The 25,734-nt window shown below is 42.2% G+C and overlaps 1 protein-coding gene and 1 long non-coding RNA gene across 41 annotated transcripts in view; one reads left to right on the top strand and one right to left on the bottom strand.

Moving 5' to 3' along the window:
* The window catches only part of MAP2 (microtubule associated protein 2), a 221,696-nt gene extending 209,223 nt beyond the window's left edge, over positions 1-12,473 (bottom strand). For 38 of the 40 annotated variants that reach the window (XM_086896038.1, XM_086896041.1, XM_086896060.1 and 35 more), the window contains exon 1: positions 12,327-12,468. The gene's annotated coding sequence lies outside the window, so the exon portion shown is untranslated. Of the gene's footprint in view, positions 1-12,326 lie in introns of all 40 variants that reach the window. The other 2 variants (XM_086896042.1, XM_086896077.1) reach the window with 1 other exon arrangement.
* A 2,140-nt stretch (positions 12,474-14,613) lies between these two features.
* On the top strand, positions 14,614-24,562 carry LOC111931777 (uncharacterized). The gene is made up of 4 exons (XR_002865724.2): positions 14,614-14,652; positions 16,835-16,906; positions 22,897-22,984; positions 24,438-24,562. It is a non-coding gene; the product is annotated as an uncharacterized LOC111931777 (long non-coding RNA).
* The last annotated feature ends 1,172 nt before the right edge of the window (positions 24,563-25,734 follow it).

Here is a 25,734-nt window from a genome sequence, read left to right on the forward strand (position 1 = left end):
TTTCTGCCTCCAGACAGGAACCAAATATAAGCAATACAGAAGAGAGTTAATGGTTTTGTGTAATTTCAGCTTGAAAGAACAGCTTTCAAGTCAGGATTATCACAGGAGCATCCATCACAAAAAGCAATCAGAACAGTGCAGGCAATCAGCAGGATACATACAGTTCATCTTAGTCCTGCATCTTCCCTTCCCTAGGTAAATCCTGCTGTGTGCAGGGAGCAGCTGCTACAGCTGCCACCACACTCTCACAGAGGGCAGCTGGAGAGGGAATACGCTACCAGGAAGGTAGCTGCTCCCACCACTCACCGCAGCACCGCTCCAGCTGATCCCGCATGGTGCAGCGTGGCACAAGCTCTTTTATGACACCATAAGGCAATCCTTTCCATCTAGGTGGTTGATTGGGCTAGTAAATGACCAGAAGAGTATGCAATAAATCCACAACCCCCTCTGCAGCAGCTTGTTTTCTCACCACTGCCCATCGGTCATGTGGACTGGGGGGGAGAAGATCAAGCTCTCCCCCAGGATCAAAAGGATCGGGGGCAAAGGGGCCATCCTCCAGTTCTCCTTCCACAACCCCAATAAGTTTATGATTAGAACCTTGTGTTTCGCTCATGGGCAGCACAGAAGTGGCCGGTGCAACTGCTGAGGCAGCACAAAGCATCCTTCTTTTTCCAGTCTCTGCCATATGTACCATGAATGCCTCAAATACTGCCTGCCACAGACACAAAAGCTCTGCCAGTGCTCTGTCACCACACAGCATCCCCTGAAGTGTTCCATGTCCATGGGTCAAAAACATTGGTGCTATTTAGAGTCAGATCACAGTCCTTAGCCCATAACAAAAGTCTGCTCTAAGCTGTAGATTCAATTCTCCTGATGTGTTTTTTCAAAATCAGTTGCATCGTCTCTGGGACGTCTTTTTGTTCCTGGGATACATCACTCCCCATAATTCTCGGCTGCTTCCTCTCACTCCCACAGAAAGGTCAGTTGGCACCACAGGCTTCATTTCAGCCCCCAGGCTTCATTTCAGCCCCCTGTAAAGTTCAGCTGAGCATCGTCACCAGTGCAGCCACTAGTTGCCTATTTAAGTTCCTGTTTGGCTGCCATTCGTGACAATTAATTGCACGGACTCAAAGGCACTTGTCCAGCAGGCTCCTCTCCGCAGAGCATCTGCCACATCACATCTCCCACCAAGGTCAGGCGGAGACAAGCTTCTCTGTGCTGCCATGGTGTTCAACAGGCACATCTCACAGCCTGTAGCTCACTTCTATCTTATCTCTCTTCTACACAGGCCAAAGCCAGAAAACATTTACTTGTGTACTTGCAGTAGTCAGTTCTCAGGAAAGTTTCAGTATGAGTAACAGGGTCAGTGGGCATGCACAGAAAAATGGTGTCAGTATTTCTCAAATATGACAGGGAAAACTAATTTTTACAGCAAAGACAAAAGCCCTTGTGACTCCTTCCAGTGAATGGAAAAGGGGTCTCTCCTGGGGAACTTTCTACAAAGTCAGGATGCTCCTGCTGTGCTTGGGAATTAGCAGGTTATGAAATGGAAACAGCTGATGCTCAGAGAGCAGGGCAAAAATACCAACTCTGCCCAGCATCCAGGAATCTGCTTTGCTGGTCTTGGGCACCCAAGTATCCCCAAAGAACCACTGCCCCAGCAGTCCTCAGCACAGTCTATAGGCATAGGCTTTCACTGCCTATAGGGATATGACAGGCCCTGACCAATTTATTGGTGGATACAAAGCCAAAATTTGCCCAGAAAATCGCAACACAAATAATTTCAAAGCCAAGAAGATTTTCTCCGGTTCTACTGTGGATCCAGACCTTAAGCAAACAGGACAACCTAAAACCAAAACCAACAGCACACCTGTGATGGACACACCAGGGAGTCTCACCACTACCCCAGAGCCCCACCAAGCTCATACGCACTGTTCATCCCACAGTTGTCTTGCCCACGAACCCAAGCTCCTCAGAAAACAAACATCTCATTTCAAAACAAAATCCAGCAGAAGAACATGTTCTTTTTCCATGGTTTCATCTATACAGCAGGTTTTGCTGCTTTGTGGAGTTCTGCTCACACAATGTGCAATATGCTTCAATACAAAATGAGTGATTAAACTGAAAGGTAACAAACTGAAAAAGATAAATGCAGACAGAGCTATATTAGAAGGGGAAATTGCCCAGCACCAGTTGTGAAGGATTTTTAAGTTCAGCTACAAAATCCATCACAGAAAGGGAAATATTAACAAGTGACCAGAGATACAGTACCTTTATTCTTGAGGCACACTTATTTGCTTGTTCATTTTACTATCTGTATATTTTAGCATCTTTTAAAATGCAAGTTTCTGTTAGAAATTATTTTCACAGGCTTCAAAACATTCTTCAAAGAGCTACTCATCTACTTAGGGACATAGACATGGGGCAGGGCTTATTTATTAATCTAGGAGGATTACACTTCAATCTAGATCAACCTTTGCCTGCAGGTAAGAGCAGTAGGGCAGATAAATCCATCAGATTTTCCAACTGCAAAGGCATGAAAGGAAAAGAATCCTAAAGAAAATTATGTCATGCTTGGATGGGGAAAAGAGGTGAATATAACGATAGCCACTTCTTTTTAGCTGTTGTTCAACAGCTGCTGGAACAGGCAAATTCTATTCCTACTGACATATCAGCTCTGAACCTACCTCTAATAGCTGAAACAAGTCTCCATGGCTAGTTTTTCAAGTGAAGATACAGCATATTTCTCTGATCTCTTTTCTTCTGCCTTTTTAATGTGCCCAAAAGATCACTCTCTTGCTGGAGGAAACCTCATTTTTCACTTACCTTCCCTTTCTCTTAGCCAAGCAAGAAAAAGGCACCAAAACACTGCTACAGAAAACACAAACACACAGTACAGGTAAAATATTCCTTCTCTTGCCCATCCCAGGATACAGACAAATCACTTATTCCACTGCACACTAGAATAAGCAATATCACTGAGACTGATCTTGCAATAACTTAAAATGCAGAAGAAAATTCCAGCCTCTTCAGGAAAAAAAAAATTACAGCATCTACCACTATATAAAACAAATTAGAAACAAAAATAACTCAAATCCTCCAAGTAACTGAAACTTCAGTACTTAAATTCACATGAGTTTGGCAGAGGAGTAAGGACAAATCATGTGGTGCTGACCACAGAGTTATTTCAGAGAAATGCCCCATAATGCCAAATCTGCAATACACTGTCTGCAAGGAAGTCTTTCCCCTGGTACTAAACATGACTTCATGTCCTGAAGTATGGAATACATTCATTTTGCTCAATATTTTTTTTCCAAGTATTTATTCCATCCTGCTGCTTGTAATGGGTGGTTGAACAGTTCAGTCCTAAAATACTTAATTTAAAGGGTAAACAAGAGGACAGCTTGCACATTCACCAAGTTTCTCTATTCCCATAAAATAGAAAATGCATGACACCACCCAAAAAAAGGAGTATCTGCTTTAAAACAGCCAGTAGCATTTTTATCTGCTGGCTCAGAGAGGTACACGCTTTCCATCAATTAAATATTGTCAATGTCAGCACCTTTAAAAAAATTAATTAATTACAATCAAGGACTACTCTCTCATAAATAGCAGTGTACAAATCCATTTGTGCTAAAAAACAAAAAGTAGAATTAAGTTCATAAAAAGATTTCAAAGCACTGAATAAGGCATTGTCTCAGTAGATAATACTTACTGTGTCACAAAGCCTGAGCTTACAATACAGGGTTCAAAGACTACTTAGTCCAGATGAATCAAAGGACAGAAGTCCCTGTAATTACAGCTGTTCAGTGCACATCAAGCAACACTGGCAGCACTTTCACAAGTCAGCACCCACCCATAGGTCAGTCTCTGAACAGACTCATGGTCTGCAGGGTGGCTGGTAAGAAAGGCCTGACTGACTGTGCCTACTGGTAACTACAGGTAATGATGCAGGTCAGAGCTGGCCTTCTGATACCAGCATTACCATCTAAATAAACACACATTCCAGCATCTGAAGTATCAATATCATAAATATGGTAAAATAAGAAATGTGTTTCTAATTTCCAAGTGCCTGTAATTATCAATTAAAGCTCTGCAACAAATTATTAATTCCATTTATTGCTAAGAGTGATGCTGCAAGCGTACAGTGGACCAAAACAAGTGAAGGAAAAAAAAAAGCCTGAGTGAATTCAGCTTTTGTTGCTCAGAGAAGAGTACCAGAGGACATTCTAAGAGCATACAGTTGGATTTTTTTCCCAAATGAATTCCACAAAAAATGTTCTCAACTATTCATATAGAAATGTACATTTAGAAGAGTTTTTAATGCTGCATTCAAAGTACTGCTAATGTTTTAGGCTAGTAGCACACCATTAAAAATTATCTAAACTAAAAGACAAAGCATTATCTATAAATCACTTCTGCTAATTTTGGCAAAATGTGAAGTATAAAACTATATATATTAATTTACAATAACATAAAATGCCTTTTATTAAAAGTTTAAACATAAATTTATTATATGCTGTAACAGACAGCACTGGGTAATTAAGAAATGCTTAGAATCAATATTCTTCTGAGTTTTATTCAGAAGCACAACCAGCTCTCTACAGCCTGAAAAGCTTAACTTTGCAGAACAACATGGAATGAAAGCTTATTTACCACACTCTATCCTTTGCTCTTCAGAATGAATCAGGTTATTAAGCATTCCACACATAGGGGTTTGTTTGATTTTCTTTTTCTTTTTTTTTTTTTAATTACTCTTGGAAGTTAGGATTTTGGTTGTGGGGTTTTTTTCTTTCTCTCAGGGAATTTTGTCCCATTTGTTGCCTAAGAGATGGTAACAATTGGTACTTAAGAGGCAAAAGTGGAGGGAAGGGTGCAGCTGCCTACTCTTAGCTGGGTTTTTTTTCTCTTGGGAAGGGCAAAGACACCAAGATTCTGGCTGGGGGGTGAGAGACTGGGCTCAGCTCCTCGCTCACTCTCTCACTCTCAGACTGGAGGGGAAGTTGTACCATGGGGAGCATTCACTGCCACCATGGACTCTAGCCCCTATACTGCTTCTTTTTTACCATGGGTGAGCCTTTTCTCCTAAGAGCAGCCGGTGAACTGGGACCTTAGTAACACCCAATTGCACTGGAAAGGATCCTCACCATCTACTAGGGTGTCTCAGGGGAAAACCCAGGAACCCTTCCCCCTTCCTGGAGGGGGCATATCCCGGCTGCTTTCCCTTTACTACTTCAAGAAATATACATATTTTATCTCCCTAAAACAAAAGAAATACACAGCTTCCTTCCACCTGATTTATATGTCTCTTACTCATTTTTCTGAAAGAGATTTTCTTTATAGGACATCAAATCAATCATGTTGTAAAAGACAGATGATGGGCACACCCTTCCAGACACATTTAGCCACAACCCTAAATACCTAAATACCTTGCAGTAGGTCTGCTCTGGATTCCTGGCAACACAGACACTGACTCCAGGTATGTTCTGAGCATGCTGATAGCCTGTGAAGAGCCATCTTTGGCCCAAACACTGCCTTAAACTGAATCAATGTAAATCAAGAACTCTGATACAAATCTGGAGGAGCTGACACTCTTATTTTAGAAATATCCCTTCTATTCTTGTGGCTACATCCCTGCACTATGTATTTTGCCATATAGGTCGCAGGGGAGCACTGAAGGAGGATAGGGTATCCAAGCAGCTTAGGGCCATCACATCTGCCTTCCTCTCTGATGCCCTCCCACCCCAAGCTACAGGTTGACAAGAAGGATGGGATATGAATGACTGACCATCCTGACCACCCCTTGAGCAAGGTCTGCTCTCTTCCTTTGCAGATCATCCAGCTCCATCCCTGCATGTCTCCTTTTTGAGTCCTTGGGGGATTTTTTCTCAGTCTCCTTGAACAATTTTCTAATTGCTGATGGAAATAAAAGCTAGTATTAATTTCAGCATACTCAAGGGAAGCAGACAAATGCCTACGCGCATGACTAGAGTCTTGCTGCAAACAGGCAGGGCAACCTTCCCTGCCCGGCACACCCTATAACACAGCCTGCAAGAGGAGCAGCCCAACACCTGAAAGCACATCAGGCACCAGCAGCCAGGGATGTGTCAGCAGGAGTCTTCTGTCAGCAGAAACCCACACATGAATGTACAGCTGCTGGCCATCAAACCACAGTCACAGTACTTCAAACAAAGGGAGAAGCTTTGCTGTCTGAGCGATACCACGTGGTCAGAAGAGGAAGGGATGCCTAGGCACACCTTAGACATCACACAGAAGCAGCTGCAAGAATCGGGCAGAGGCATTAAAAGACTGTGGTGTCCCTTTGTCCAACAATCAACCAGGGGCCAGTAAAAGAATGTTAACATTAGCAGTAGGTCCTGGCACAGTACACAGCCTTGGGTCTGGCCAAACTCCTCATGAGGGGATCAGATCTTTCTGCTCAGACCTGGCGGTCACAGAGGGGCTGCTGTGGAAAACAGAGTAACTTGACACAAGAAGACCTGGTTAGCTAAAACAAGCTGACCAGACTTCCAGCTAACCAGAATTCAAATCCACACTTGAATCCTCCTTAAAGTCAAAGGGTTTTGAGCACACACTTTCAGCCCATTTCACAGCGGACACAGAAAAAATGCTTTCCTCACAGTCCTTCTCAGACTCTGAGCCCTCACAGATATAAGGGTGTCCTTGCACTTAATGTCTGGCACCTTGCAATTGCACTTGCTGCACAAGCAATTCAGACACCCTCTACACAAAGTGAGAACAAAAAGAGAGAAACTTCACTGTACCTCAAACTCAGCTGAGGCTCCTCCAGGCACTGCCTGGACAACACCGTGGTGGAGACACATAGGGAAAGAGGCCAATCCATCTTTGCTCACAGCCAGCAGATACAGGATTCTGGCCCAGTAGTAAAGCACACAGGCTACTTTTGAATGTCTACAGCATTTTCTACTGTTCATCTCTGGATCAAATTTGGACCAAGGCTGGAGTTTTCAAAAGCACATCCCAAACTATGTTCAGAATCTTTATAATATGTTTTCATTTTGAGACATTTCCTAGCTTTGTTCATCCAAGATCAGAACCTCAGGAAAAGTGGCAAGTTTTGTATAGCCAAGCAGCTGTTCTAAGAGATAATCTATGTTCCTAAAGATAGAACTGACAGTTCCTAGTTCTAAACCAGAAATCAGCCCCTGCCATTCTCTCCAGAAAACAAAGTGAAAACATAGGGTTAATTGAATCAATAGGTCCTATAATTAAATGCTGCCAAATTAGCTGACATGATTGGACTACTGGGTTTGGTTTGTTTGGGGGGTTTTGTGTTGTTTATCCAAAGGTTATATATACTTTAAATACAGCTAATTTTGCAAACAGCTATTGAAATTTAGTTTAAAACTCTCTTAAGGAATAAAATTACAAGTTTCACAGAGACATGGACTCAACTCACTGGAAGCTACTGCAATCTGTCTTACTAGAAGTACTAAAAGAAAGAATTCTTTGCAAGGGGCTTGACACAAGACAACAAATATTCCTCAGCTGCTTTTACCCATGAGTGCCAAATCTAAATGAAGGAGCAATTAGGTCCTTCTAGCATGAGGTTAGAGGACCTTAATTCCACCTACAAGTCCATAATTTAAGAATTGTCAGGTGTAAACTGATTATTCCCCTGATGGCAAAAAGTACCCCAGATTTTCAATAATCAGAAAACAGAGCTGCAAATGGCATTGTCTCTTTCCAGATGGTGCAACTCAGGCACAGATTCAATGAATTCATCACAGTATTCTAATTTTCACCACTTAACACTGCTGGTTTTAATAATGTCATTGCCTCCCTTACACTATATGAAACACATATATATTTTATCTGGAAGGATCATATGCTAAAGCAGATAGTTTCTGTGATGGAATAAATAGTCTCATTGCATCACAGATTTAGAAAAGCATGTATAAAAATGCTAAAAGAGAAACAGCATACCATAACACTGGTCAAGCTTATCAACCAGCACTAACCCATCTCACAGATTGCAGAAAACAAAGAGAATTGACCAAGCCACACCTTTTCCCCATAATTCCTTTCAAACTGGCACCTTAACAAAGATACAGGATACACTCTGAAGCTGATGTCTGTTATGCCTTTCTGCCACCTCTCCAATCAAGAAAAAAGAACAAAGATCAGTTTCATCTGCAAGACTGCTGTAGGGAAAAACAGCAGTGAGCATAAAACCATAAGGATTAGCTCATCTTTTCTCCTTAATACAACAGCAAACAATTAGTGTTAAAGTAAAATGGGTCAATCAAGACCTCAAATCCTCTTAACAGCTAGCACAGTAACCCATGTGGCCACAACAATCCAAATTAACCCCTTGGATACATCAGTTCTTTACTCCGATACCTAGAAAGCAATTACAAATGTCACACTGAACAGCTGTCTAAAACACCCTTGTGTAGTTTAGTAGCACAACCTGTGATTAAGCCTTCCCACAAAATAAAAGATTTTTTCATTAACTGAGGCAGGCAGCTTAAACCATCTCTTTCCCAGCACCAATCCTCTAAATCAGCTCCACCCCATGGAAATAAGTCTTGTGCTGTTTTTTTCTGATTAACTGAGATTCAGTACAGAACTGTTGCTAATAAGCACACCTGTACATGAAGCAGAAGGATGGAAGAAAAAGCACCAATCCTAAATATGACCCACCCATACTCTGCCTCAGTGTGTGCACATGTACTTGGGAAGAGATAAGCCATGTAATGATATCAGAGAACATTGCACATTTCCATGCTTTCTCTAGAAGTACTTGGTATCTCTAAATATCATCAAGGGGTTTACAACACTGAGTCCACATACTATGAATTTATCTCCTTTCTCTTTTCAGAAAAAAAAATTGCTTTTAAGCATGCTTACAGCTGACGTTCAAGCACAATTAAGCACATGTTTGAACTGAATAAATATAGATGGACCAAAACGAGCATCCTTGAGTCTTAAGAAACAATTCTACATATCTGCACATGCATACTTTTACTTCTTCATCAAGTGCACACATGGACTTAAAAACAGCACAAAATCCAAAATATCTATATAATCAGATAACACAGATTAAAAAGGACCTTGGGAAGTCACCTAGTCTTAGGACCCCTATTACACCTTCCAAATACTGGTCATTATTTGTGCGCATGTTAAGTGCAACACTCCCTAATCCCTTCCTAGTTAAGGCTTCAATTCAGCTTCAAATGTCCTGCAGTCAGAAATGCTTCTTCTGAAACCCAGATAAAACCAAGGAGTGATTTTTTTTCTTTGACTGTGAGCCAGAAGTTTTACCAGCACAACTACTGTCTGCACTGTAGGTAAAAGATCTGTAAGGAACTCAGGCTTTAGGCACCAGTAGAACCTTTATTTTCATTTCTTAAGCTGATTATCATTTTTGCCACCATGGCAGATCTGATTTGAGATCCTTCATATGCTGCAGATGTATTACAAGCTCTGTCAGAACCTTGTGCCTTTGCAGAGAAATCAGTAATCAAAAGGTGAATTTTAGAAAGCCACTGTCATAAAGTCTTCACAACCTAAATTATTTTTGACTTCTCCCAACCCCATTAAGAAAACAAACCTGTCTCTAATACATGCATGACATGCCACATTGGTAGGTGAAGCTGAAACAGCCCAGCAGAATCTGCAATGAGCCTCACCCTTGTTTCTGGGTTAGATACTTCTAGCAACTTCCACAGACAGTTGTTAAGTGACTACAGTGCCAGAGCTAGAGAGGCCAGAGCCCACTGTGGTGTCAGCACACATAGCAAATGTTTCCTCTGTGAATTTAGGTAGATGGTTTAGCAAAGGGTAACTTGTACAGAAAGGGACATGACAATAGACTGAAAGGAAAGGTATGGTTCTGGAAAAAACATCTAGCAAGAAGGCAATTCTTAACCCACAGACTGCAGCAATTCATTTAGGGACTGCTGTGATCACATCACTCCTGCCTAGGCACAGCACCTCAGGGGTCAAATTTCAACTATTTCTTTATTATCCAAACATATTAAAGAACACAGCTAAGTGGGTATGATATAACATACCATAACAATTACATCAGACCTCTAAATCAAGGCTCAAAATGCTGCTTTATGTAACAAACTGCATTATAAGCACAATGGCCTGCCCTCCAGTGTGCTAAAACTCTCCACAGAAGAACAGCAACTTTTAATTCTCAGGATGACAGCTCTTTGGCTTCTCTCAAACACCCACAGGAAATGTGCAGTATAGGTGCAACAAACTGAAAAGTTCCATTTACCAAATCCTGTCCCTTGATGAGATAAGAAAAGATGAGAAGAGATAGAATTTATGGCACCACGCTCCACTGCTGAGATCACCCTTCTTCCCAGAACCCTGTGCCAGGGCTCACATTCATGTTTCATTATCATGCAGAATGGCCTCACTAAGCTATTGGGGTTATTTTCAGTGCGTTACTTCAGCTCATCTGTAAATGCCTGAGCTCTAGGAAACTGGTACCACATGAAGACTGACATCCTGCCCACTGCTGAGTGCACCATCAGTGTCTTGCAAATGAAATACACAGTGAGGAATTTGGTGGTTCCCAAGTCTTAGGTGATACATGGGTGAGTCTGGGCTCCATTACACGTATCACACTTTCAGAATATCAGCTGAAGAAATGAACAACCATCCACAAATTTAACTGCACTGCCTTTAGGCTAACTGAAGAGAGTTTGTAGTACACTCAGGGAAAGTGCACAGTCTTTTGCTGTTCATGAATCACTTCTTCGTAATCTGTGATGTAACACAGGGGCAACTTCACTGTGTCGTGCCCTCTCAGCACATCCTCTTCCCAGGCAAGGTCTGAGATGCTGTGATTACGCCATCCAGTCAGGAGGAGCAAATGAAGCTATAGAAAATAAATGCATTCTGCAGCTGAGGCTCTTCTTGGGTCTTTCAGCTAGGGATGTCTAGATCTGTAGTCTAGACATCCCTCCTAGTCTCAACCAGCACAGGTGAAAAGAAACAGCTTCTTTCATGGAGAGAAAAAAAAGGTTTGTGGCGAAAACGGGAAGAAACGGAACCAAAAGAATATGTGATTCACATGGAAGAACCCTTCTGAAAACAAAAGGGACAGGTTTTCTGAACAATAAGCAGCACAAATGCTGGACAGCAAATGATTTTTTTGTGAAGGGATGGGGTACGATTTATTGACATGACCACAGAGACATGACAAATTACGAAAATTGATGCTAGAGACCTAGAATAAGTAAGGCTTAAAACATATGTGTGCATACATCCCATTCTACTGCATGACTCTATGTTAATGCCCACTTACAAGTGAAAACCAGCAACTCTGTCTCAGGAGGAATCCTAACACGAAAATCCACCAAAAAAACACAAGAGAATATTTTTATCTGGAGGAAAACTGAAAGTTCCTGCTTAACCCAGGGAAACTGACCATGTCGGTACCTTTCATACCGAGAGCAATTCTCCCGGCATGCGCCACACCCCCTTCTTTCCCGAAGGTGTTCCATGAAGCACTTGTTATCCAAAGGGCAGATCGGAGTGTGTCCAAGGAGTACAGGGCAGATGAAGGCGAGCAGGGTTTATTCGGTGCCTCGGTGCAGCACCACGGCAGCACAGCAGCGCAGCACACGCCTACGGCTCCTACCTGCAGCCATCTGAGCCGGGCACGTTTTACATCATTTTCTCTTACATAAAAAGGCATTGTTCGCCGCTGGGCTGCCGTGCACGGCTGTTTTCCTCCGTGATCCATGCAACACAGGGAAACATTTTTTAGGTGGGTTGGTGGTTTTTTTTCCCCCCTCCCCGATGCAAATTAACAGCGCTTACAGCCCTCGCCTCACACAACGTTCTTTGTTCAGCCGCGCAGATCCCCTTAGAGAAGCTTAGGGCTGGGGGCAGGAGAGGACAGAGGTTCACATCCTCCGGAGGGGTTTACAGCCCGGAGAGATCCTCAGAGCCCTCGCAGGCAGCCGCCCCCATGAAGGTAAAACGGCCCCGGGAGGCCGCCGCGCTCCATTTTCACCTCCGGGAGGTCGGGCGGGGGCGACCCGCGGACAACTCCGCTCTGAGTCCGGGACTGAAGGGCCCAAAGGAGGGACGGAAGCCCGAAGGGACGGCGGGAGGGAGCAGCCGCGGCACGCGGGCGGCACGAGCCCCCGGGAAGGGCTCGCGACAGCCGCAAGGCGGGAAGCGCGCGCGGCTGCCCCCCCCCCCCCCTTCCCCTGCACTCCGCAGCGGCCCCGCGCCCGCGCCCCGCCCGTCCCTCCTCTTCCTTCTCCTTCCCCTTCTCCTTATCCGACAGGGCTCGGCACGGTCCTTACCTGAGCGCCACGGCGGCTGCCGCCACCGACGGGCACACAGAGGACGCGCCGTAGCCGGCGCCACCGGACCCGCCCCGCCGCTCTCAGGGCTGTCGCCGGGACGCGGCCGCCTGCGCGCCGCGAGCCCCCGGGACCCGCCCCCGGCCCGCCCCGGCCCCGCCGCCCCTCCCGCAGGGCCCCGCGCCTGTGGAGGTGGAGGAGCGGCCCCTCGCTGCCGCCCCGCCCCGCCCCGGCCCCTGCATTGCAGAGACACCGAGGCTCCGGGACACCCTGCCCGCGCCCAGCTGCGGGCCCGGCCCGTGGCGCCGTGTTCAGCCCTGCCCTGCCCTGCTCCTGCGAGAGCACCTTCCCGAAAGCCCCTCACCTGATTTCATTTGGGTCTCCCAGCGCTGCAAGCCCGGCTCAGTCTAATTCCTCTTTTTCCTCTGGAGAAAGAGAGCAATAACAGTGAGATCGGTGAAAAAACGCGTTTACAAGACCCACAGACACCGCACTGCTGCTCGATTCCACACTGCTTTCGTAGGGCCGGGCTTTCCAGCCATTTCCTGGACTCTGGCAATAGAAGATATCCTATTACTTTGTCACCACGCTCTCGAACTGAACTCTCCCGCTCAGGATGTCCATTACAGCCGCTATATTCCAAAGTCATTCCTCCCACAGTACCGCTGGTGCGGTAGGGCAACAGGATGAGCTCATCTCACCTGTTACAGCCAGAATCATGGCATTTCAACCAACCTGTGCTGGAGACGAAAGAGTGAAATGATGCCTTCTTACCTCTTCTAGTTCCTAAGCAAATTTTAGTTTGTTAAAAATTCATGACTGCAAAAGTCAGTCTGTCAGAATCTTAACCAAAAATTCTGAGTATGTCATGTATATATTGCCTTCTAATAATGTTTTGAAGGTACTATATTTTGATTCGGTGAATCAAAAATATATCTTTTTCTTTATACTTGGGGACCTAGATTGCACACTATTACCAATACTGCAGTGGAAAAACTTTGAACATTAATTTCAGTTTGGTTCCATTTTGCTGCATCACTGTGAGCAAATTATCTACATTTTTTTCCAAAATATCTTTAATTTTAGGTAACCAGTTTGATTTCAAACATGAGTTTCATGAGTACTGAACGCTTGTTTTCTTTATGGGCAGGTTATCTAGAAGATTTCATGTCTGTAATTTGGGCCACATGTGTCTTAGACTGAGTGGTTAAAATGCAATTCAGGAAAAAATGCAGTTAAGAAAGCCTAGGTCCCACCCTTGCTTCTGTTTCTTCATAAAGAAATGTCCATCCCTCAGCAACTACTACATGTAGTCTATGTTAAGGTTATGTCAGTGTTAATGAATGAAATTGATTTGGGAAGGCCAAATTACTTTGTTAAGTATTTTTATGTATTTGTAAATGAGGAAATTTTAATTTAGAAAGAGTGAAGACTACAAATATTTCTTCCGGTACTTTTCCTGAGCCCTCCTCAAGCTGTTTGAGAGAACTTCCCACCACTGCTTTTTTCTCACATTTCATCTGTAAATCAGTGCCATGCAAAGGGAGCAGGATTTTGCCAAAGTGACAAAGTCATCATGTTCCCTGCTCATTACTCACCATCAGTCATGTACATCCTTCCAGAGGAGATGCTTTCAGAAGAAATGGATTTTCTGCAGTCAGGCTTTCTCCCAGGCTGCTAGGAGGAAAGACACTGGTTCAGGGCATAAGGAATGTGCACCAGTGTCTGCAGTACCCTGAAGACAGCAGTGTCTTTGTCCTGCTGGTGTTTTACAGTGCCTCTCCTCAGAGGCTTTGGCATCCATGCTAAGACCTTGATGGAGTTCTCCCCACAAGCACAGGAACTTTTGCCCTTCCTCTCATCACCTCGATAATGCACATTCAGGCTTAACATAAAGTCTAATCAGAAGCAGCCCTGAGAGGGAATGAGCAGTTGACTTGATCAAGAAGAAAAAGTTAAACTTCATCCAAATGGAAATTAGATTAATTTAAAGCTTAAAATTTAATTTATTTTTTTTAAAAAAAAAAATAAGAAGGTGGAGGGGAGGAGAAAGGACAGCCTATACTTTCATTGGAAATAAATACTGCAGTGGGTGTCACTGAAAAGATGAAAAGATGTCTTCATGGAAAGACACACGTACAATACACTGTGCACTGTCCATAAACATTCCTAGAGATCAGAGGGGTGGTGTAACTAACCAGAGACATGCTCAGAATATTCCATGGGTGACAGAGAATCAATGCCTCTAGCTCAAATGCAGTACAGCAGCAGCCTGTCTCTTTTCAGCAGCAGCCTGCAGAGAGAGAGAGAGAGAGAAAGAGAAAAGGTGAGTCTTGGAAGTTAGTCATTCACTTGTATCTCTCCTTTAAACAAACATCAAAGATGATGAAAAATAAGCACAGAAAAAATGGCAGTCACCATTTTCCCTGAGATAATTATCTAGTCAGATTACTTTATATTTCACGCGAAATATCCAGCAGCAGTGTTGACATTAGATGTTTTAAGACAGAAAAAAATATTTTAATTCACATTAGAGGTATTAAAATGTATGCACATATTTTTATTAGAAATATTAATGCAGAGATCAGAAAGCATCATTCCACTAAGTGATAGTGGGGAAAGATTTTTTGTATAAAGGAAAAAAATTTTATATCACCTCATAAACCATGAGCTTTATAGTAAAGCTTTGAGCTACTGAATTATGGATCTCTGTATGGAAGTCTAGTAAGTCAAATACAGAGGATTTTTTACCTACCTACTAAGAGAAAAAGGAATGACATTGCCTGTAGCTGTCTTTAGAACAGACTGATTTGAAACTGTGTCTGGGAAATGCTGTTTTAAAAGGAATTTGTGTCAATACTTTGTCTCTTACAATATAGTTAAGCAACAATTCCCCACTGCTCCCCGGAGATTTTATTGGGATGCAGTAGTGGCAATGTAGGTATTTGGCAAAGCTTCACACTGGGTAAGGAAACATTTAATTTCTCAAAACCACGGTGACTCAAGCCTTGGCACCAATGTCACAACATTAGCTGAGCAATCAGAGCAGTCAAGACAAAGTCAGCTCTTATTTATTGATGATGGGAAGAGCTGCGAGCACCAGTGAGGTTAATGATACAAAGAAGTATGGCTACGGCCCCCTTGCATATTACTCTCAGTGGTATATTTGCAGTCTGTGGGCATGTTGAGCAGTTTTTTCCCCACCTTTCTCTCTGGAAACACCTAGGTTAAGGTGACCTAAGCTAAGGAAAGACAGGGCTCCGACCTCGGCATTGATGGGATTTTTTCATGGGCTGGAAAACTCTGGGGTCCCTCTAGTGTCCGACAGAGGCAAAGGGGGAAAAGCGAGCTGAAGAGCTCCTTCAAATCCTTATCAACGACTAAGCAAAACCAAATCTTCCGCTGAAAATAGATTGGACTTATCCCTGGCTTTGCATCACAAACTATGTTCATTTTTTTTGCTCAACTGTATCTCATCAGCTCACAGTAACATTTCCATGTAAAAGCCTTCCCTTTTCTGCCTGTCTCCCTTTTGATTACATTTACCATTCAAAGATTATTTGGAGATACTACCTGTTTGTAAATGTCTCAGGTTGCTACAGGAAAGCTTTAAGCAAAGGTGAGATCTGGCTCAGTGGAAGGAATTGTACAAGAGCAATGCTGCTTTTGTACTTTGTTATCTTTGGTTTTTATATCCAAGGGACTCTAAGTTCCCATGTGAATTATGATGCAAGAATTAGCTTCAGGGAGCTACACTCTAATTTGCTAAATGCTTTTGATGTCAAAAGCCAGTCTCTGCATTAGAAGTAGAATAATTTGAAAGCAGAGAGAGGGTACAAAACACTTGGGCCACCAGATCTTGGGGCTGCAAGGAGATAAGAATTGCAGAGAGAATGCATTACAGCAGAACATCTTCATTTCTCACCGCTGGGATTGAAAGGAAAGAGTCTCCAGTGAACCAGTGTGAAAAATGGACAGTAGTCCATTACAAGGTTCATGGTTGTGTGCAGAGCTTCCTCCCCTGTCATTTAACTAATCCAGCTACTTTTTCCTCTTAATTCTTGAAACTTTGTGAAATTTTAGTTATGGATATGATTCCTCTGCTGAAAAGAAGAAAGCTGGGTGTCAAACTTACTGTGACACCTCACAGACCATTTTTTAAATGTATTCAAAATGGATTGAGGGGAATACTGATCCTTACACAATTCAGCTGCAGAAAGTTCTTAACCTAAACCAACTTTCACTGCTTTAACCCATTTTCTGGGGCACAGAACAATAGTTCATCTATTAAATTTCCATCTGATAAATAAGAAAAAAACCCAAAGTCTCTAGGAAAACAAGTCTTATTACTCTTGATATTTTTTAGTTAAAGAACGATGATTGTGAGGAAGTTTCAGGCCAAGTTACTTTTTTTGCCATCTCTAGCTTCTCAGTAATAAAAGTGTTGTCTTCTTTATCTATCTTGAGAATTGGGGGAATAAAACTAATGCACCATTCAACCCTACCAGGTCTTCGAATGAAAAAAATGAAACACCCACTGCCTACTTACAGGACCAAACAGAAGATGAACAGAGCACACAGTAAGTTTTATGTAGTGAAATCTCTTTGCACATTGAATCTCCAGCAAAAATACATGAAAAATTTGTTTTTCAAAATAAATATGATGTGTAACTTACAGAATAGTCAAACTGGTTAAAAATGGTGTATTTCTTGTATATACAAGAATATACCATTTTTGAGATTTAATCTCCTGTTCTAGGGAACAGTCTGAATTGTTCCAACAGTAGCTACTGAGGATTAAAGACCTGAGAAAAAAATCTGTGAGATGCTTGCACATGGAAGCTCATCAGTGCTCCGATACACTAATAGTGTGTTTTATTAAGGTGGAATTTTGACAAGGCTTTCTGATATGATCCTCTTGTTACATTCAAACAGATAAATGTTACTGCATTTTCCAAGTTTAAAGCTTAAATCATCAGTTGAAAACAATGAAGTTAACACCACGATATGGGGCAACATAATTCATCTTGGGTTTGGGCTTTGCATTTCTTTTCACCTTTCTATGAATAAAATGCTGATGTTACTTCTTAAGAGAAAGAAAACATTACAGACAGAAGGAGGGGCTATTTTCCCATAACTGTGGCTGGAGGTTAAGCATGTATGTAGTTGGGCTCTTTCTCATTACCAAGCTTCAAACTCAGGCTTGTACTCAGCCTTTGTGTGAGCAACAAACACAGTTGTCCAGTTTAGGTTTGAGAAGGGCCCTAGCCTGATGGATAAGCATACCCACCACATCTTAATGGGGCAGCAATACTTCCCTGAGTTGAAGAAGAGGGTCCTGAATGCCTGAAAACTGCCTGTTGGTGTCCTGTATTATAAAAATGTACCTTAGCCAGGGCCATCACCAGCATGAGAATCTTAGTGTCTATCAGTGCCCATATGAGTTACCCATTCTGAATTACAGATGCTTTTGCAGGTTTGGTCTAGTGAACTGATACACGTTCTGCAACCAGCTCAGCTGCAAACGCAGCCTGAGCACCTGAATGTTATCTCCTGAGAGCAGATCTGAACAAACCACAGGTTCGGTGAAGACCAGTGCCTGTAAACACACTACCATAGTCTCTGCCATGCCAGCTGGTGGATAAACTTAAATAAAAATATTTCCAAAAAATGGTTGATTGATCTTATTTGATCTGTCATCGCTACAGGTAACCAGTAATTCATGCAACATGATGGGTCAATCAGCCTAGCACCCACATTTGTTGGATTGACATAGACCACTTCTTTTTCAATTACAGCTGTGGATTTTATAATTTGAAAAGCCTTCACTCCAACTCAGTTCAAAGAGAAAAGTTAGCAATGTTGCTTGGGGTGCTCATTCCCATGAGGTACCTCAGCCAGTGATCTAAACGCAAAAAAACCCAAAGCAAATAAACATTGAAAGAAGGATTACTTCTGCCTTGAATCTTGGATTCTGACAAAGAAGCTGCAAGAAAAATGTAAAGCACATTATAATTAAGGAGCTGATGGGTGGAAAAGGAAGTATTTCAGATGGTTGTGACACCTATAAACATCCATTGTATGAAGCAACTACTTGTCATCGCTTGGTATTTCTGGCTTTTGAAGCATCTGCAGATGCTTGCGCAGGCTGGTGTGTTGCCATGGATACCGTGGTGTGCCGAGGCTTTTAGCAAACGGACTGATCTGTTTGTGTACCTCCAGAGTGAAAAGAAAGAAAAAATCCCATCATTTGTGTGGCTGCTAGCAAAGGGGGCCTGACAGTGAAATGAAATGACTCTGCATAATGGTTTTCAGAACCTCCTCCTCCTGGAAATGATGGGGTAGGAAAGAAATGGAAGGTAATGAAGAAAAGGAGTGAGGAGAGCTGTCAAGTGTTTAGCAAAACCCCTTCTGCATAGCTCAAGGCAAGGTCCTTGCATGATAACGTCAGCTATATGGTCAAGAAAAATCAATATGAGGTTTTAATAATTCAGTTTCCTAATGGTCTGGAACCTTGGCTTTCTGCAAGACAGGAGGGAGAAGAATAACAAGGATAAAAGGCAAAAAGGAGTGATCAACAGACAATGCAACACAGCAGAATATTTTTTTTTGAGTGATACCCTGGGACCAAGTAATGGGTATGGATTACTAAACTGACATTTAGCTGGTGTTCAAGTAATGCCTTTATCTGGGGACAACTCCATTGCAGAGTGAGAGGCAAAACAAGTTTAGGAGTGACAGGCAAGCAAATACACAGGAAACCAAGTAAAAATCCTGGGTGGTGTTCCAAACTTTGACTCATTTCTTGGTGTTAGAACAACCCCATAAACTGCACCTATACATGGTACAAGTCCCTATGAGCTGAATTTCCATACATTAATGCAGTATCTCATTAGGCAACAATACAACATTGTCCCACTTGATTACAAGTTTTGGGGTTTTGCCCTGCTGTTCTAAAGGAATCGCATCGCCATGTATTTCACCAAGAGCTTTCCTTCCTTTTGAATTTAGGGTCAAAAAGCACTAACACTTTCACAGCAGAGGTTTGTTCCTCATTACTGACATAGAATGCTTAAGCTGTTGACATGAAAAAATAACAATGTGAAATCACCCTTAGTGCATGTTTTCTCAGTAGCACTGTGTCAGCATATACGAACCAGAAATCCATCACACAGTATTTCATAGTGAGCTCCTCTCCTCTTAACTAATCAGGTTTTATTCATGTCATTCCTGTGTCTTAAAACACGGGGAAAAGAGTTGATTCCTACTATGGTCAGCTATGGTGTTTCCTCAAGCTCACATCTGCAATGCAAACACCAAGAGCAATCTTTGGAGACAAGATAAAAAGAAAACCAAAACTGCAATCCTTGCCCTTCCCACAGGTCCCCTTGGTCTGGCATCAAACTGGAGGTGCAGGCAGGAGCTTGGTCGCTTTTGAGCCATGGACCAACACAATCACTGTGTTGAAGCTCTTAAGCACAAAGCCATTCCAGCCTCTCCTTGAGACCTTGCTCCAGGGATGGTCCGACACTGTCCAGCCGATGGCTCTTATCTCTGTTTCCTGGTGATGACTCACACTGAAGGCAGCTGAACCTCAAGAAAATCAATCCCCAGGCTACCTCTCCATACAAGTCCCAGCCACAGTCACCACAAAGCTGAAGTATGAGTCCTACTAGATGCTGCTGGAGGTTCAGAGAAACCTTCTCTTGCATGCAGATGAACTGTTACTAAATTCAGCTGTTGAGCTGAGCACTCACCTCCAGACTATTAATTGATGTTGCTGGAAGGACAATGTCTTTCATGTAGCTGCTGTGAAAACCTAAGATGTGTCCTGTGCAATTGGTGTCACTCATTTTCATGAGGCTGCAAAAACGCGATTCCAGTTTGTGAAGATAAAAATTAATTCCCTTACACAAACCATCAGGGAAGAGCTGAAAGGTATTGGTGCTGTGGATAGAGATCAGTAAAAATATATAGCAGCTATGGCTAGTTCTGCAGTTCACATTGATACTGCATTGCATAACCTGACTCCAGCAATTAGGACCTAACACTGACAATCAGTTTTCCCTTAGAAAAACCCCCAAGGATCTCCTCTCCTATCCTATTTCCCTTTTTTAAGGACCTTTGTTTAGCAATTTCGCCCCAAGCACACACCTTCCTTAAAATCAGTGTCTCTGGCCGCAGCTTGCAAACAAGCCAGCTCCAGCAAAAGCCAAGCCATTAGCAAACAGAGCTGTGCAAGTTAAAGCTAACAGTCATGGTCACTATAACCTCAGAATTCAGGATGTGTAATATTCCTGCACATACACTGATGAGCATCCTTTGGGTCTTGTCATATTTGAAATCCCTCGGTGCCCACTCTGCTATCATTTGGGCTCCTATTATTAGTCTTGTAACTAAGCAACAGATGGGCAGTCCAAATGATGTGGCAAGGGCAAGCTATCCTGCAGAAATGTGGCAATTCACAAGGAAAGTAATACTTTGAAGTTTGGGAGAACCTCTACAGCCCTCAGTGTGCTTCAGTGCATCAGTGCCCAAAGAACTCAAAATCTGCCAGTGAGGTTAGGACAACAGGTCTACACTCATTGTGACTGAGTAACAAAACTAGAAAAATTACCTGCATGGCAGGAAATTCATGGCCTTCCATTTGCTGAATGGCAAGTGAAAATGAAAAATTAAATTAAATTAAAAATGAAAACAAAAATGAAAATGAAAAGTGGAGGAGCATCAGCAAGATTAAAGAAATCTATCTGGGTAAGTTAGTTTCTAACACTCAAACACAACCAACACAGCTGGTCCTAGGACTACCACACCTGTCTTGGAGGCTAAAGAGGAATCATGACAAAGAATTAATAAAACCCCTCTATTAACATTAATGTTTAGGAGAAAGCTGCCCCTCCCAGGGATCCTGGGCTGAGGATCAAACTGTAATTCTGTCATTTGGTTCTGGGGAAATTGGCTACCTTCATCCTAGTCTGAGCCACTTGATAAAGCCCTGACTCTAAGCCCAGTGGTGCTTTCTGGTCTGAGCCAGATCCCAGCCTGATAAACCTGTCTAAAGACCTGCAGGCACTTTTGTGGCCAAAAAAAGCATGGAAATTCACTTTTTTTTCATTGCATAGAGCTCTGAGGTAGGGATAAAATGCCATTTGGCAGCTTTCCTGAAGCAAAGTGCATGCACCATCAAATATAACTTCAGCACTGAGGTATTCAAGCTGCTGCTGCCCAACAGGCAAGCATGCATATCTCTTCTAAAGCATCTTCACTCTGCTTTTAAAAAACATTTTCAGACATTTATGAATCAATGCCACACTGGTGCCCTAGGAAAGGGCTGGCTGGAGAGGCAGAAGCAGAACAGCTCAGTACCAAGATGTCAGGCTGGAAGCAAGGGGCACTGAGCCACCACCTTGTCCTCCAAAGCTGCTGTGAGGCCAAAGACATAAAAGTGTATCAGGCAGCCTGTGCCCACCTCCTGGGAGCTCTGTCATTTCTTATAATGACAATATAACAATAATAATCATAACATTTCTGTCTCCTTTTCAGATGAGCACATCAGGGTTGCGCAGAAACTTGGTGGTAGATGCAGAAACAGAGAGGATTTTGATCTGACACCATATTTCACCACTTTCTAGAGTTCCTTGTTGTTCCTTTCACCTTCTCAGGCATTAATTTCATTGTTAATTCTAGCTGTGGAAATCTCAACATCTTCCCATTGCAGGAGAAAAGCTAAAGCTCAAGTTTCAAACCCACTTTTAGGACCTGGGTTATCATCAGTGACGGGCAGCTCTCCCTGCTTTCAGTCAGGATTTACACAGGATCTACCAGTGACATTAGCCTTAGGCTATTTTATGCCTGGCAGGAGGCACCTTTATTGGAACAGATGCAGCTGATCTGCAGAACTCACTAGCAGAGGACTCTGTGAAGGTGAAGAACTTACATAGACTAAAAGAAGGCAGAGACAAATTCATGGGCACTGGAACCTGCTGAAGGCACAGGGTCAGTCCCTGGCATCTCTGAGCCTGGAGCACCATGAGCAGGAGCTCCTTAAGTTCTCTCTGTTCTCATACCCTTTCCCAAAGCTTTCAGTGCTTTCCACTGCATTATCCCTCTGCTGCTCTAAAACAGCCACAGTAATTCTTTTCTTAGGAAGAAGACTGTAAAAAATATTGTCATTTAAACAATGCATCAAGTTTAGCCATTTCTCCAAAAGTCTTTTCAACTCAGAGACTCTGAGCAGAAAAAAAAGGGCATTTTTGCAGTGAGTGTGGAAGACTTTTGGCTCATCTCACAAAGTGAACTGACAGCCATAAGGTGTGGCATGACCTAATTTTAGAATTATCATCTAAGGCACTACATTTATTTTATTAAAGAGAGCCATAACTAAATTTTGATGCATTAGATAATGCAATTAAATATTGGCTTGCTTGCAGGTCTTTGTGTTTTGCTACAGATAAAAAAGACTGTATCTACAAATGGATGTCTTCTCAGATTTTCTTCTACTGGATATTTAACAGATACTGACATATGAAATAAATCCTTAAAATCTAAACCAAAGTCTTTTAATCTACAGAAGCAAACTGAAGAAAGTTGTATCTTGACATGGGAACCTACTAAACATTTGCTACTCTGTGAACTCCACAAACTTTAAAACCTTCCAGGTAAGTGAAAAATAATTCATTTAAGCTTTCTGTCATTTTTAGATGAGACAATAAATAAAACTATATGAGTTTTCTCAGGAAATAGAAAGACTGCAGAAGTAGAAATGGATTAAAATTGCTATATAATCATTTAAATCCCATTAATATGGCCTGAAAAAAACCACTGCATTTAGTATGGTTTCAGTAGCTTGATCCTGGGTTCAGAAGTTATAGCTGAGCAATATGAGGGCAGTTTGAGGCAAAATGTTTGGAATCCATCAGAGGTTCAGAATTTGATGGCCACAATTTGAAAATTACTCTTTTCTTAACACACAAGAAAATACACAAACATAACTTGGTTCTTACAGCAGCCAGCAAAAACAATCAACTCCTAGATTTTGTACCATCAGTAAGGTCCAGACCAATTTTCTCAGTTCACTGCAAGAATACCTTGGAGTGAAGCAAGCACAGCACAAGCAAAGCACAGCAGTATTAAAGACCCATGAGAGGTGATATTTTTTACACAGAATAGTTCAATATTTGCATCAATATTAATGTGTGAGCCAACATAGATTTGACTACAAACACTGTGCTTTAAAAATAAACAAAGGCACAATACGCTGTGCTATTAATAAATAATGGTAATAACAATAAAGTGATAAAACACTGGCTATTTAATTTACTTTTATAAGAGCCAGCTCACATAGGATGCCTTTGTGTGGAAACATTAACCACTATTTCTATTTGTTGATGAAAACCTGAAGAGAAAAGCTCAGTTGCCTTGTAGATTGCAAATATTAAAGACTAAACCACCAGCTTTGCCTGTGTCCTGGAGGGAGAAAGAGAGGGGAAAAGGGCAAAAAAGGAAAAGGTAATTCAGTGGAAATTAGTTCACTATGCTATTAGGTTATACTTAGACTTCTTTTATATCTTGATGGTATTACTTGTAGCCACATTCTCCAAAGAGAAATTTTGGATAAGAGAAGAAGTGCAAGGCTCAAAGCAGAGTCACAGGTGTTGTGACCTGATTTTTTCTACAAAAACAAGAAAATTATATGCACACATGCTTGTATGGCAGATTCATTCCAGAAAGTACACTTTCCTGAGTGTTCCCATCAGGACCAAATTAAATGTTCTATTTAATGCAATTGTTTTCTTAATCAGATGTATTGATCCTTTCAGACCTCTCAATGCATCTCAACAGTTGTCTTAGGGAAGACTGAGCATGTAGCTGAAAGCTGCAGATTCAGGATAAGAAATATGCTCAAAACAAGCTAATTCACCAGCAGCATGACATTATGTGCAGAAAAACAGCTGGAAGTCCTGTCTCCCTAGGTGGTCCAGACTAGACTCCCCTCCCCCAGTCCAGTCAGAGCTCCAAGTCTGCCAGTGAGATTAAGTTCTTGTGCTATGGAAGTGCTTTTGAACATTTTGTCCATAAAACATTTTTTTTTTCCCCCTCCATATCTTTCAGGACAGAAAATGAATCCCAGTAATTCTATTAGGTAAAATGAATTCCTGTTATCCAAAGGATGCTGGCTTACTCATAGGGCAGGAGAGTGTTCAGCCTTCAGTGTGGCATGTCCTGGGCAATGGAGGAATGAGTGAGTGGCTGCCAGTGGCATTTTGAGATAGTTTGCCTTGATTTCTCAGATTGCTACAGAAATTCATGACTATATAAGGTGACCAGGCTCAGACAGACTCCAATTTCTCAGTAAAGGCCTACCTTCTATTTCCTTCATTATATATATATAATTAATCTTACTGCAAGAGCTTAGTAAAATTGAATAAATGGCTCCAACTGGCTTCCTTGGGCACTGGTTCAAAATATTAATCTGATTATCATTATGGCTCAAATTCAGCATGGTTGTTAAGTGCACATCTAACTGAAAGCACCTGAACAGTCCTGTTACGATGATTCATGGATTTAAAAATAGAAATATGTTTAAATGCTCTCTTGAACTCAATTCTAAATGAAAACAATATATGGCATGGCTCTTCTTCATGAAATATTAAGGCAGGATACATAATTTATTGTGCTCTGTGTATGCGTATGTATTTAGCACTGATTATTCTGTAATAGACCAATACATAATTTAAACTATATAGCATCCACTTGGTGCATGAAGGAGGGAGAAATCTTCATTAAACCCCAGACAGTACATTGTTTGGTGAAGTGGGGATTCAGTTTATTCTTATTCTGTGGATGTCTGCATAATAAATCTCTGCACACATGTTCAGAAGCCCTTTTCCAGAGGGAAAAGAAAAATCACAGCCTGTTGTGAGGCTGTGGGAGGAGATTCTGTGAGCTTCTGCTGAAGGATGGGACTACAGTGAGCACCAAAACCACTGCAAGGGCCACCAGTCACCCCTCAGGATTATCCCTCAGCAGCAAAGCTAAGAAATTCCTCATTGTATTTAATGGTGCATTGTCCTAGGGAACCCAAAATGTTAATTGTATTCCTTATGTACCTGTGCTCAAACTTATTATGGCCTGTTTAAGACTTTGAGGCCAGAAAACAGAATGGAGGCACAGGGGCTGAGGTGTCCTGGGCTCTTTAGAAGTCGAGGCACTCAGGCAGTCATTCTCTGCCTCTTGGCTTTTTCTTGCCTCTACTTACAAGAGTTGCAACTCAAGAAGCTGCATTTTGCAGTCAAAAACTGTTTCAGATTGAATTTTGCAGCACCAGTCTGTAGCCGTTGTTATAAATACATAATATTGGCATTTGGCAAATATTAAATGCTATATGTATAATGTTAAAGTAGCTATA

This window comes from Cyanistes caeruleus, chromosome 7 (assembly GCF_971803275.1).
Source record: "Cyanistes caeruleus chromosome 7, bCyaCae1.hap1.1, whole genome shotgun sequence".
Taxonomy (NCBI): Eukaryota; Metazoa; Chordata; class Aves; order Passeriformes; family Paridae; genus Cyanistes; species Cyanistes caeruleus.